The following is a 14,539-nucleotide window of genomic DNA, read 5'->3' on the forward strand; positions in this document are numbered from 1 at the left end:
GTGACACTGAGCTCAATAATAGGCTGACACTTCCTGTTCTGTAGATTAAATTACAGGATTACAATGAAAGGTAACACCTATATATAGATAACATAGGATTAACAATAGGCGATCGTCACAGCTCAGCTACTCCCCCTAATTGCACAATGACCTCTGCATATGTCTCAGAGCATACCTAGAACAGTATACCATAGAAGTCAATAGATTCCTTTATATCCATTCTATCTATAGCTCATGAGTACTGCTGTAAAGCATATCCCTAAATGCTGTTAACTGTAGAAAAGGCAATATGGCAGCTCCATAGTCATGTACAAACAACAGAATAAAAATCTAAATAAAATCTAAATAAAAAAATAAGAACAGATGACAAAAATTGAATGTTTATATATCTGATTTTAACTAGTAGAAAAAAATCTAGGCAATACATTTCCTTTAACTTGTTGGCCACTTCTAGAGAGTATCAACAGTTTTCAATTTCCTTCATTTGTAGATAATTTGGCTCACCATGGATTGTTGTACAATCAGAATACGTTTTATAGGTTCACTTACTTTTTATTGCAACTGCAGAAGTTATGAACACTGGAGACATTGTGGTTGTTTTCAATGCAGCCTTTGACTCCATTAAGGGTCAGGTGTCATATTCAGCCAGGGCTGGGGGAAAGATCACTGGATATAGAAGGTAGGCTTTCTAAAAATGAACTTTTGCTATTGATAATTAAAATGGTTCATCCAACTTTTTATGGGCTTTTGTTCTAGTACAGTCGACAGTTCGTGGCCAAAAGATAGAGCAAGACCTATCTTTTTTAGCCGCGTGTAAAATCAGCTACTGAATTTGACTGTGGTCCTTTTTCGGCCGGACGATTTTCGCGCGGCTAAACATCGCCCACCTGAATGAATGCATTGCAATCCAATGTTTCAGATAGTAACATAGTAACATAGTATGTAAGGCCGAATGAAGACATTGTCCATCTAGTCCAGCCTGTCTATCCTACTGTGTTGATCCAGAGGAAGGCAAAAAACCCCAAAGCCAGAAGCCAATTAGCCCTTTTGGGGGAAAAATTCCTTCCCGACTCCCTAATGGCAATCAGACTGTTCCCTGGATCAACCCCTAATAGTCGCGATTTTCATCTGACGTTTTTAAGTGGCTAGATAACCACATAAAAACGCTTGTGTGAATAAGGCCTAAGGCCTCCCTCACACAGGGCGTTTGCAGAAACGCAGCATTTTTCAACGCTGCGTTTACTGCAGATTCCGCCCCGTTTCAGCAGCGCTGGCATACTTTATGCCAGCGTTTTGGCTGCGTTTTCAGCTCGGCTGAAAACGCAGCCAAGGATGCTGAAAAGAAAAAAAAAAGTAATACTCACCTAGCCGCTGCAGTCCGGGTCGCGGCCGCTGGTCTCTGCCGCTGATCCGGGCTTCCTCTGCACTCCCAAGTCTATTGCCGTAGGCCAGGTTTGAGAACCCCGCCTCCAGCAATAGAGTGCTGTGATTGGTTGTCGGCGCTGGCTCGATGCCCAATCACAGCCCTTCATTGACTGTCTCAGCCAATCAGAGCTTGCCGGCGTTTATTGGCTGAGACAGTCAATGAAGGGCTGTGATTGGGCATCAAGCGCACCGACAACCAATCACAGCACTCGATTGCTGGAGGCGGGGTTCTCAAACCTGGCCAAGGCAATAGACTTGGGAGTGTTGGAGAAGCCCGGATGAGCGGCAGAGACCAGCGGCCGCGACCCGGACTGCAGCAGCTAGGTGAGTATTGCTTTCTTTTTTTCGTCTAACTAGCTGGGACTGATTTTCGGGGCAAGACTTCTATTGCAAGCCCTAACCCCGAAAATCGGCGAGCGGTTAACGCTGCCAGAAACGCGGCACCAAGTGTTGCTGCGTTTTTAGCAGTACTGAAACTGCTGCCCATTCATTTCAATGGGCGACGCAAGGCTGAAAACCCGCCAAAATAGAACTTGCATCGCTGTCAAAGCGCAGAGTTGGAAGACGCTGCGTTTTCAGCCCTGTGTGAGCAGCCCCATTAAAATGAATAGGAGTGTTGTACAGCGTTTAGCGCTGGGCTGAAAAGGCAGCGCTAAACGCTGTACAAAACGCCTTGTGTGAGGGAGGCCTAAGGGTGCATTCAGACTGGCGAGAAAATTGTTCAAGGTTTGTGCATTGAGACACAGAGAACTCGCACAAAAATACAACCCATTATTTGCAATGGGTGCATTTACATGGGCAATTTTTCTCTTGCAGCATGTTGTATTTTCGTGCGCGTCTCACACAGAATAGAACATTCTGATGTGCGGTCTATGGCACATCATGCAGCCCATGGACAGGATGTCTATGCGCTGTGCAATGTGAGTCACGCCTGATAATGTCCAGGGCCTGTTGCTCTCGCCCCTTGTGAATGCACCATCATAGAAACAGTTAGACACGTCTTCGGTGGGCAAAAGAACACAAAAATTGGATAACTGAACAGTGGTAAAACATCACCTGGTCAGGTAAATCCAGATTTCTGTTACACCATGCTGTTGGAATGGTCAAAATTTAGTGCAAGCAGCATGAATTGCTGAGCCCTTTCTGCCAACTATTCAGAGGATGTCAGTATGTGAAAGTGTGAGACGTTATCCTGTCCGCATGGGCCAATGTTCCTGCAGAATGATTTTAATACCCTTTGGAGTCTATGCCACGATGAATAGTTGCGGTACTGAAGGCCAAAGGAGGTCAAACATGCTACTAGATAGGTGTCTCTAATACAGTGGTTATTCAGTGTATTGTTGTTGAGTATGGTTATACAGAGTGCTAGTTCCAGTAATTTAGTGAATATAGTGCTGTCTAATCCTGATATCAGCATCACCCTTTGAATCCATACTGCTAATAATCTGCATTCTACTTGGAATCCAAAATTTCCAAGTATAAACCCCAAGTCAGGGGTGCTGCCCCAAAAAGAATGTTCCAAAAGCTACAGAGCTAAGGCCAGTGACAGATCATTGTATTTCGGCCCCGTTTTTGATCCATAATACGGATGTATGTCCTGGCCTGATTCCTATGATGCTCGGAGTTCAGGTCAGGATACCCAAGGTCAGACCAGGACACATGTCCATTAGAGAGGCCCATAGAGATATGGCAGAGAGTAAAGTGACAGATATACAACAAGACACTTTCCCAATTTGTTACATCTGTTAATAGAAATGTTAGGGTAAAGTTTTAGTTTTAAATTCCAGCTGCAAGATGGTGGTCAAGACTTATGTATCTTATGAGAAATGGCGCCTACATAAAGATTCACAATTACACAAGCTACAGCATTAAAGGGGTTGTCCCGCGAAACAAAGTTGGGGTATACACTTCTGTATGGCCATATTAATGCACTTTGTAATGTACATTGTGCATTAATTATGAGCCATACAGAAGTTATTCACTTACCTGCTCCGTTGCTAGCGTCCTCGTCTCCATGGTGCCGTCTAATTTTCAGCGTCTAATCGCCCGATTAGACGCGCTTGCGCAGTCCGGTCTTCTCTGTGTTGAATGGGGCTGCTCGTGCCAGAGAGCTGCTCCTCGTAGCTCCGTCCCGTCACGTGTGCCGATTCCAGCCAATCAGGAGGCTGGAATCGGCAATGGACCGCACAGAAGACCTGCGGTCCACCGAGGGTGAAGATCCCGGCGGCCATCTTCGCAAGGTAAGTAAGAAGTCACCGGAGCGCGGGGATTCGGGTAAGTACTATCTTTTTTTTTTTTAAACCCCTGCATCGGGTTTGTCTTGCGCCGAACGGGGGGGCTATTGAAAAAAAAAAAACCCGTTTCGGCGCGGGACAACCCCTTTAATAATAACAATTTGCTTTTGCAAAAGAAACACTATACTTTAAAGCATTAAGTATTCCCAATGACATTTGAGCAGACAATCTACACATTTGTACCTCCAAATATATGATTTCCTTAGATCTCCCTACTTTGGAGTGTTGATGGCATACTGAGTGAAATAAGTCCTGAAATAAAATAAATATAACCTACAGCTCATGACATAATAAGTTAATATGCATAATAAGAGGCGTACCTGAAAGGAAGACAATTTTTGGTGAAAGTCTGTAAATTCATGGTCTTTGAGCACAACCTTGTAGACATAAGAACCTGAAACTCTGCCCCAAATACAGGTTGTTATGTCCACGGGCGGATTTGAATTGCAAAATCCACGTGGGGCACCTGTGCGGAAGATCCACAGTTCAAGCTGCTCAAAGAGAACTTGAATTTACACATGCGGATTTGTTTTTCGGATTCTGCATGCGGAAAACAGATCGCAGCACGTTCAATTTCAGTGCGGTTCCTGCACGGACGGCTTCCATTGAAGTCGATGGAAGCCATCTGATCCACGGCCCGTCCCTAAGTGGTTTAACTACCCACAGCAACCTATTAAGTTGCTTTGTTTTGTAAAACCACAGCTTGAGGCCTTAGTCAGACGGGCGTTTTTCGCGCGATTTGCGCATGCGCATGCGTCCAGCGATTTTATAAAACCATTGCTTTGCAATGGTATCGGACACATGAGCGCTTTTTATGCGCTCGTCCGATAAATTATAGAACAGAAATCGCAGATCGCACCTATCTGCAATCTGCGATTCCTGTTCTCTTCTCTATATGCGCTCAATGGGGCCGGCGGCAGCAGCGCCGACCCCATTGAGAACATATAGTAGACAAATCATTCTCCTCTGCCACAGCTGTAACAGCTGTGGCAGAGAAGAACGATGTTTGCCCATTGAATTCAATGGAGCTGGCAATACAGCCGGCTCCATTGAAAGCAATGGGCTGCCGGCGATCGCGGGATGAATTGTCGGGAAGGGCTTAAATATATAAGCCCTTCCCTGCAATTCATCCAGAAATGTGTAAAAATAAAATATATATATATACTCACCTTGTCCCGGCAGACGGAGTTCAGCACGGCCGGCCGGCAGTGGGTGTGAGTGGATGTGAGTAGGAGCTGCCCCTGATTGGCTCAGCGCTGAGCCAATCAGAGGCAGCTCTCACTCACACCCATTCATGAATTCATGAATGGGTGTGAGTGAGTGCTGCCTCTGATTGGCTCAGCGCTGAGCCAATCAGGGGCAGCTCTCACTCATACCCACTGCCTGCCGGCCGCGCTGAACTCCGTCTGCTGGGACAAGGTGAGTATATATATTTTTTTTATTTTTACATATTTCTGGATGAATTGCAGGGAAGGGCTTATATATTTAAGCCCTTCCCGACAATTCATCGTGAGATCGCCCGCAGCACATTGCTTTCAATGGAGACGGCTGTATTGCCGGCTCCATTGAATTCAATGCGCTGGACAGCTCCGGCCTGTTCTATTGAAACGCGGATAGGAGCAGTTTTTTCGGGCGATTTTTCGGCCCCGGTCACGCGATTTGCGGATGCGCATCCGTCATGCAATCCGCAAATCGCGGCGAAAAATGCCCGTGTGACTAAGGCCTGAGGCTGTATACCACACACCCTATAAGTGTCTTGGGGTATTTTTGTGTGCATGTTTTTTTTACTTGCTGCTGGAACGTGGTATATATTCTTCACTGTTATATTAGTAATGTTCAGCTACATATGTCAGTATACATTTGGTTCCAGGACTTTGTGCTAGGAGTATAGCATTTGTCTCTACAATATTCCCAGTCAAACTGTTCTTAGATCATTCTTCTTTTCTGGATGAGTTGGTATATTTGTACTTGTTGTCTCACTTTTTCAGTAGAATACTTTTTAGAAAACAATTTTTTTTTTACTTTTTGCAAGGTTGCACGGTTCTCTTTTGTGACATCCCTTCAAGCATTATTAATATTATGTAAGCATGATGAGGTCTGTTGTGTTTCATAGCCCTCTGATATTTTACTAGTTAGGCTGGCTTCACACGGACATAAGCACATTTACACACACATTTACACGTGTTACCGTATTTTTTGGCGTACATGTCATACATATTTGCATACACATTTTGTTTGCGCAAAAGAAACACTGCATCCACCCTTTGATTTCAATTACGTTAAGTTAGTTTAATATGTGCATAATACACATGAAAATAGAACATGCATATTTTTATGCACAAATGAAATGCATAAAGAAAATTGTCTCATGTGAATGAACCCATTGAAATCAATAGGTTCTGTTCACTGTGGATTGTGCACGCAAATTTTGCACGCGCAATACGCTGTGCAAATGTGTTTGTGTGAATAAACCCTTAAGCTAGCCATGCACATAGCAAATGAGAAATTGAATATTGTTTGTGTCAACACATGCTCATTTAACAATAACTGTATGTACTGTATCTTATGGCCCCACATAGCAGTTGCTGCATTGCTGCCCCATGGCTAGGTTACGGCAGCAATGCGCCCAGCAAAGGAATATGGCAATCAAATGCCCTTCACAGTTCTACATGGTGATTAATATATTATTCCTTATATTTAAAGGGGTTGTTCAGTTATAAACTATTAATGGCCTATCCTTAGCATAAGGTATCAATAGTTGATCAGCGATGGTCTGCCATTCTGGATCCCCGCTGATAAGCTGAGCTGATTTCTGTGGGAAACAAACAGCTCCATTCCCACTGCAGTAGCCAGACTTGCTGTTACGGGCAAAGTCCCTATTGACGTGAATGGCCTGTAATACCAAGGCCTTCCACTGCAATGCAAACAGAGCTGTCTGCTTCCTGTAGAAATCAACTCAGTGCACAAGTGCACTTGCCTGGCAAAAGCTAATCAGCGAGGATCCCGGATGGTAAATGCCTGCTGATCTAGTATTGATAACCCATTCTGCATTTAGGACATCAATAGGACAGCCCTTTTAAGGATTTTGATTCTGCACATAAATTTAAACAAATTGCAAAGAGTAATGTTATCGTTTCTCCTCAAACATATATACCATGACTACTACACATGGATAATGATATCTTTTAGACGGAATCTGTCAGCTTGAACATGTCGTACAAACAGCAGGCTGCATGTTATAGAGCAGGAGAAGCTGAGTAGATTAATATGTGGTTTTATGGGGAAAGATTCAATGAAACTTTTATTCATTTAAGCCTCTGCACATTCTGAGCTGAGTGGTTCAATGGGTGGTCAGCATGTTCCAGCTGACATTCCTTATAAAGCTTTTGCATATATAGTTAAATTCTAGTTATTAGTATTATTTATAGCACCAGCGTTTCTGGTGGCGCAATGCACCACTTACTAATGTAATATATAGTGAAAGGGAGTTGGTCAAAATATTTCCGTGAAAATAGTTCAGCAGCTCCATGAGGAGACATGTTCGCTTGTAGCTTTCGCGTATCTGCTGCATAAGATTTACAAACTTCAGCTGGTGGCTGAGCTTCCTGGCTGCGTTGAACCCTCTCTGGTGACATGTTTGTACGGCAGCGACGGCTTTTTTTTCAACACTGGACATCGGGTCACGATTAGATGAAGGCTGGAATGGTGTTGGTGGCATTAGCACTTGAGATGACATGATATCACATTCAGGAGATGTGAAGATAGTGGGGAAGGACTATGCTTCAATGTTGTTGTTGGTCAATACACACCACCAGCTATATATGTGGACATTTGTGAGTAGTCATTTATTGGACTCTCCACACAGGTGTGCAGCTGTATCACAGCAACCTACAAATGGCCGACTGAGTACTGCTGTATCCATAGCAAATTAGGGTTTATATATGCTTTAGAACCTGCGATGACATCACTGTCATGTGATTAGGGGTAGAGCATGTGAAGCATTCACACAGCCACAGACAAATGGTCGTTAGCACTTTGATTATGACCCACATTTATTCGTTTACGCCAGTTTTTGGCATAAACAGAGAACCCAAAAGTTGCAGTTAGCTCCAGAAGTTGCGAGTTTTGGCTGCTCATCCTTTTTGACAAGTGCTGAGAATGGTGGATGTGGTTTATTGTGAAAGGGCATGGTCTTCTTTGAAAAGCTATGATCTACAACTTGTGGACAGTTTATAACTTTTGGGGTTAGGCCAGTACCACTCCACTGTGTTTTGGCTGCGTTTTTATGTCTGTAAGGCTGCCTGCAGATGGGCGGAAATTCTGCGGCGGGATTTCCTGCGGAATTACCACCCTGGAAGCTGCCATAGAATTGCGTTAGCAAACGCAATCCTAGGCAAACGGCCGTGGTTTGTCCGCGCGAAATCTTGCGCAGCATACAAACCTTGGCATGCTCTATTTCTGAGCGGGGCCCCGCACAGAAACGTCACTGCCCGGCCGCCGGCTCCGGTCTGCGCACTGCCCGGCCGCCGGCTCCGGTCTGCAAGCTGGCACATCAAACAGCCGGAGCCGCTGGTGCGGGTGAGTACGCGCCACTCTCTGCAGGCGCTCTGGTCGGGTCCCGCTGCGAGAATCCTCGCAGCCGGATCCGACCCGCCTGTCTGCAGGCGGCCTAATATAGATATGTATTCTGACTTGACAACAGGTCTTCTGAGCCGAACTTCAAGCATCATAGGAATCTATGATGCTTGAAGTTCAAGTCAGGAGACTCGTGATCAGGACAGGACAGATGCCAAAACGTGACAGAAATACGGTGGTTTGTCACTAGCCTTAGAAACAGGAGAAAAATATTGTGGACAATAAGCAACAAAAGCAAGCATTTTAAGGGGGTTTCCAAGTTAACTTTTTTTTTTTAAATACAGCTGTCCATGCCCCCAAATAAAAGCAAGCCTATATTAACCAATCTTGGGTTCCTGAATCTGCAATACCACAGCTCCATTCTGCCCTTCGGTGCTGTGTTTAGAGACTTCGGTCAGCCTGCTAAGAGGACACGTTTAAGGCTTCTGCAGCCAATCACAAGCCTCAGCGGTTGACCACTGAGGTCTGTGATTGGCTGCAACATCCTGTAATGCCCCATAAGGACTCTATAATGACAGAGTCTGTTGCACAGGATTGGCGCATAGCAAAAGTGGTGCCAATATTCAAAAAGGGGTCAAAAATTGAAACAGGAAACTATAGGTCAGTAAGTCTAACTTTTATTCGGGGTAAAATGTTTTGAGGGTTTCAAACTACAATGTGATCTGGTAAGTTGGAGTCTTGAGCAGAAAAGGGGCAAATGAGGTTTAACACCGATAAATGTAAGGTTATGCATGTGGAAAGGGAAAATACATGTCACTATTACACAGTAAATGGGAAAACTCTGGGCAAAACTGACATGGAAAGGAATTTGGAATTTTAGTTAAAGGGGTATTCTGGTCTTTTTTCAACTAATGGCCTATCTAGAAGATAAGTCATCACTATCTGATGGACAGGTATCTGCCACACCTTCCTGCTCCTCATTACGGATAGGACGTCCAGTCTTGTTCATAACAGGAGTAAAAAGGGCAATAGAAGTGTGGCGCTCCCATTGATTTCAATAGGAGTGAAGCCAGCACCACCCATTTTCTCCCCTGTCCGTTGATGACGACATCCAGCTCTACTGCACAGACAGCAGGCTGGATGATCAGCTGATAGACAGAGGTCCCGAGTGGAAGATATTAGTACATCAACTACTGATAAACTATCTAGAAGATAGCTCATCAGTTGGAAAAAGGCCAGAATATTCCTTTAAGTGTAAACTTAACTGGAACAACCAGTATCAAGCAAAATCGTGGGATGAATCAAAAGAGGTCTAGGAGCACACGATGAGAACTTTGTTCCTCCTATTTACATACCACTGGACAGACACACATGGAACATTGTGTACAGTTTTGGGCATCGGTGCTCAAAAAAAGACATATCACCTGCTTGAGAGATTCAATGATGGGCAACTAAAGTAATAAATTGAATGGACGGACTACAATACCCAACATTTATCAACATTGGTGCTATTTAGTTTAGAAAATAGACAGATAGTGGCAAACTAATAACTATTTATAAACACACTCATTGTCAAAATAAAATCAAGCACCTAGAAGGGGTTGTCAGAATCAAATGAAACTTTGTGTGAGATAGTAACATTGATATAGGTATGTGATTACAATTTCAGAGCAAAAGGAAAATTTGTGGAGGAAAACTGAACACTTGAAGGGAGGCTCTAGTACCCTGTTGTACCGCCTCTAGCTTGGATGCAGGATTGATATGAGCGGGCATGGAGGCTCTAGTACCCTGTTGTACCGCCTCTAGCTTGGATGCAGGATTGATATGAGCGGGCAGGGAGGCATACAGGTTCCCTATGATATCCTGCCGCATATCCCTCTACATCTGCTGTAACTGAGCCTCTAGATCGTGCAAACTCGTAGATTGTTGAATATGGCACCCCAGATGGTTCCATACATGTTCGATTGGCGATAAATCTGGTGAACTGACAGGTCATGGAATTGTGGCAATGTTGTGGAGGCATTCCTTTGATTTCCTTGCTGTGTGCGACTGAGCATTATCCTGCTGGAAAATGCCTCTTGAAAGCCCTGCCATGATAGGCAACATGTGTGGCTGCATGATGTCCCAAACATTTTGCTGCACTGTCATTGTCCCTTATACCACAGTGACTAACTGTGCTATGCGATGGCCCCCCCAGACCATCAAACCAGGAGTGTGCCGCTTCACAACAAATTGAGGATTGAGATGCTTACTCATAGGTCTCCAGACATGAACACGGTCGTCATCAGTGATTAAACTAAACTTAGATTTGTTACTGATGACAACCTGGGTCCACTCAATAGCAGTCCAGTTTCATCATTCATGACACCACTGCAAATGCAGGCGATGGTGGGTGGGACCTGTAATAATGGTGCCACCTGTCTCTGCATAGCTGAGAACAAAACAGTTGCAGCTACTTATCCTTGTCAGACAATCCTCTCTACTGGTAGTCTGTGAAGAGTGTTCTGAGCCTGGTCACCTTGTGTGCCCTCATGCTTCCACTGGCCCCAACCTCTCCTAACAGTCTGTTGATAAAGACACAGGTGGCAGCAATTCATTGATAATAACCATCCAGCTTCTGGCATTCCAAAAATACGTATTTCAAACTGGGAAAAATCTCTTTCATTGCAACGTAGTGGTTTACAAGCTCTACACAAGCTAAAAAAGAAGTCACTACACGCAAGTAGCTTCTGAGAGACTTTTTATAGGCCAAGAGTGGAACCACTTTTAGAGTCTTAGGTGGCAAGTCCATTCATCTAATCAAACAACAACTGTGATCATTTGCATATCTGCCTGAGATGTAACTGTATGCCGAGTTTTGCAGCAAAAACCACAACTCCTTCTAGGTGCTTGATTTTTTTTTGACTATAATTGTGTATATCAGAGGACAATACAGAGATCTCTCCCATCGTCTATTTATGCGCAGGACTGTGACAGTAACAAGGGGGCATCCTCTACATCTAGAGGCAAGAAGGTTTCTACACCAACATAGAAGTGGGTTCTTTACTGTAAGAGCAGTGAGACTATAGAACTCCCTGCTTAAGGACATGGTGATGGTGAACTCACTAAAACAGTACAAGAGGGGCATGGAGGCCTACCTTGAGTGTAATAATATTATGTTATAATCACAGATTACTTCAGAAGGAGTGTTGATCTAGAGATTTAGGCCTTAGTCAGACGGGCGTTTTTTCACGCGATTTGCGGATCGCATGACGGATGCGCATCCGCAAATCGCGTGACCGGTGCCCGAAAATCGCCCGAAAATCTGCTCCTAGCCGCGTTTCATTAGAAACGGGCCGGAGCTGTCCAGCGCATTGCATTCAATGGAGCCGGCAATACAGCCCGCTCCATTGAAAGCAATGCGCTGCGGGCGAGTGTGGGATGAATTGTCGGGAAGGGCTTAAATATATAAGCCCTTCCCTGCAATTCATCCAGAAAAGTGTTAAAATAAAGAATATATATATACTTACCTGCTCCCGGCAGCCGGAGTTCCGCGCGGCCAGCCTGCAGTGGGTGTGAAGGGGGTGTGAGTCAGACCTGCCCCCTGATTGGCACAGCTGTTACAGCTGTGGCAGAGAAGAATGATTTGTCTAGTATATGTTCTCAATGGGGTCGGCGCTGCTGCCGCCGGCCCCATTGAGTGCATATAGAGAAGAGAACAGGAATCGCAGATCGCAGATAGGTGCGATCTGCGATTTCTGTTCTATAATTTATCGGACGAGCGCATAAAAAGCGCTCATGTGTCCGATACCATTGCAAAGCAATGGTTTTATAAAATCGCCGGACGCATGCGCATGCGCAAATCGCGGCAAAAAACGCCCGTCTGACTAAGGCCTTATTCTGATTGCCAGATTTAGAGTTGGGAAGGAATTTTGTTTCCTAAAACGAGGATGCCTTTCTTGAGTGCAACAGTATTACAAGTTAAATTTTCCTAATTGGCTCCTACCTCATGTTTTTGTTTTGCCTTGATCTGGATGAACCTTGCAGGATAATAGGCAGAACTGGAAGGACTTTCCTTTTTTCAGCCTTACAAACTACAATATTATATTATTAATACTAAAGCCAAAAAATGACACAAATTTTGGCAGAAATTATGCCTACTCACAGGAGGCGTAGGTTTTATTTTCAGACTTTACGGCAATGCAAAATACACTAAATAAATATACTAAGAGGCATACCCTTTTTAATAAATTTGGCACAATTCACTGCAGCAAACATTTTTTTAGACTAATATATGAAATGCCAGCTTTAATAAATGTAAGCTATGCTGAGACTGAAACTTACCATCAAAGATTTTTCTATATATTACTGGTTTCCGTTTAGACGTAGAACACTCTTTTCATATACCCTTTAAAAGATCTGACAGGCAATCCATTAGTCTTCCTGCTATCTGTCCTCAGCAGGTGCTTCAATTACTCAGCACCTCTCTTCCTGGTGACTAGCACCATTGATATTGTGCTTAGGTGTCCTCATCTTAGCGGGACAGTTCACTGAATTAGAATAATATCTACACAATGTTTTCGTTCTGGATTTCAAGCACAGGTACGCACAGAAAATGTAGCTTTTTAAAAGGGCTTGATAACAGAGAGTGTGCTATATTTCCTATTGAATTTTCAATGGATTACGATTTAGAACATAATATTTGATTGTATAGTGCTCAAAATTATGAGTTAAAGGGGTTATCTGTGGCTGAATCCCTACCCTCTACAGCCCTTTTTCATTTTCTCCTCCTCACTTTAAGAAAATTATAATTTTTTTTAATTTTTCCAGCAACAAAGCCACATGAGGGCATTATTTTACTGGACAGTTTTATTTTCCAAAGATACTGTTTATCGTACTGTATAATGTAATGGAAAGCTTTCAAAAAGTTTGGTGTGCGGCGAAATTAAAAAAAAAAAAAATTTCCATTATGGTGGAGGGAGAATTGTTTTTTACAGCATGTATGGTGCTATCTTCATTCTGCGGATCAGTATGATTATGGCTTACCAAATATATACAGTTTTTTTTTACATTGTACTAGTTTTAAAAAAAAAACCAGAAAAACAATTGCTTTCTATTGCCATATTTGACCCCTTTAACTTTTTTATTTTTCTGTTGATGGGTCAGTATGAGGGCTTGTTTTTTGCAGGACAAGCTATTGTTTCAATTGGTAACATTTTGGGGCACGCTACATGCAACTTTTTGATAACTTTTTTGAAAAGAGATCGGGATAACCCAAAAATGCTATTCTGACATTCCTTGTTTTTTTTTCTGACGGTGTTCACTGTGCAGGATTATGTGATACTTTAAGAAATTTAACTTTTACGGACAAGGTCATACCAGTTTATTATTTTGAATGTTTTGATGCAACGACTGGGAAATAAAGGGAAAACTGATGCGGAAACTGGGAAAAATTATAATATTTTTTAGATGCACTAATAATAAAAAAAACAAACAGCCGTGTTGTTGGCAACAGCTGCATGCCGGTCCCAAGCTCGGATAAATGGGGAGGGGTGGGGAAAGCAATGGCAAACTACTCCACTACTTCTGACAAAATACTTTATGGATCAAAACTAAATGTGTCCAAACATGGTGCTGGAAGGCGGGCCCCCTGGACTGGAAGGCACCGATCAAGCCACCAGGGAAGAACAACGATAAAACCCGAATAACTTGGGCATTAATGACGTGGGCAGGACAAAGCCATTTGGATGCCAGTCTGCTGATGCAGCTCCAAGTGAAAGGTTTCCTTTGCGTTTCTCAAAGATTCGCAACATCGGCACATGGCATTAACACGGGCATATTGGAAATTCTAAAAAATGAAATGGAATGCCTCAACATCGACCTGTTGGGTAACAGTGAGCTTCATTGGACAGGCAACGTTTTTTTCAATAGCGATGATTACATCTTTTTCTACTCAGGCAATGACACCATCAGACACAATGGAGTGGCATTCATCGCAAAAAAGGCAGTCACCAAAGCTGTCCATTGTTTCAATTACATAAACGATAGGATCGTATCCATACAGATTAAAAGGGAATCCTCGCTCGATCACAATTTTGCAAGTTTATGCGCCCACAATTTATGCAACAATGAGGACATTGCAAAATTCTATGCTGATCTCCAGCAAGCAATCAATAAGACCCCTGCCAAGAATATCACTTTTATAACAGGGTATTTCAATGCAAAAATTGGCTCTGGAGTAGACCTACCAGTCGTTGGCAAATTCA

General features: G+C 43.4%; 1 protein-coding gene across 4 annotated transcripts in view; it reads left to right on the plus strand.

The window, feature by feature from the left end:
- Nucleotides 1–14,539, plus strand: part of SHANK3 (SH3 and multiple ankyrin repeat domains 3) — a 412,785-nt gene that overhangs the window by 255,009 nt on the left and 143,237 nt on the right. The gene's annotated exons all lie outside the window — the stretch shown is intronic.

This window comes from Eleutherodactylus coqui, chromosome 2, assembly GCF_035609145.1.
Source record: "Eleutherodactylus coqui strain aEleCoq1 chromosome 2, aEleCoq1.hap1, whole genome shotgun sequence".
Classification (NCBI taxonomy): domain Eukaryota; kingdom Metazoa; phylum Chordata; class Amphibia; order Anura; family Eleutherodactylidae; genus Eleutherodactylus; species Eleutherodactylus coqui.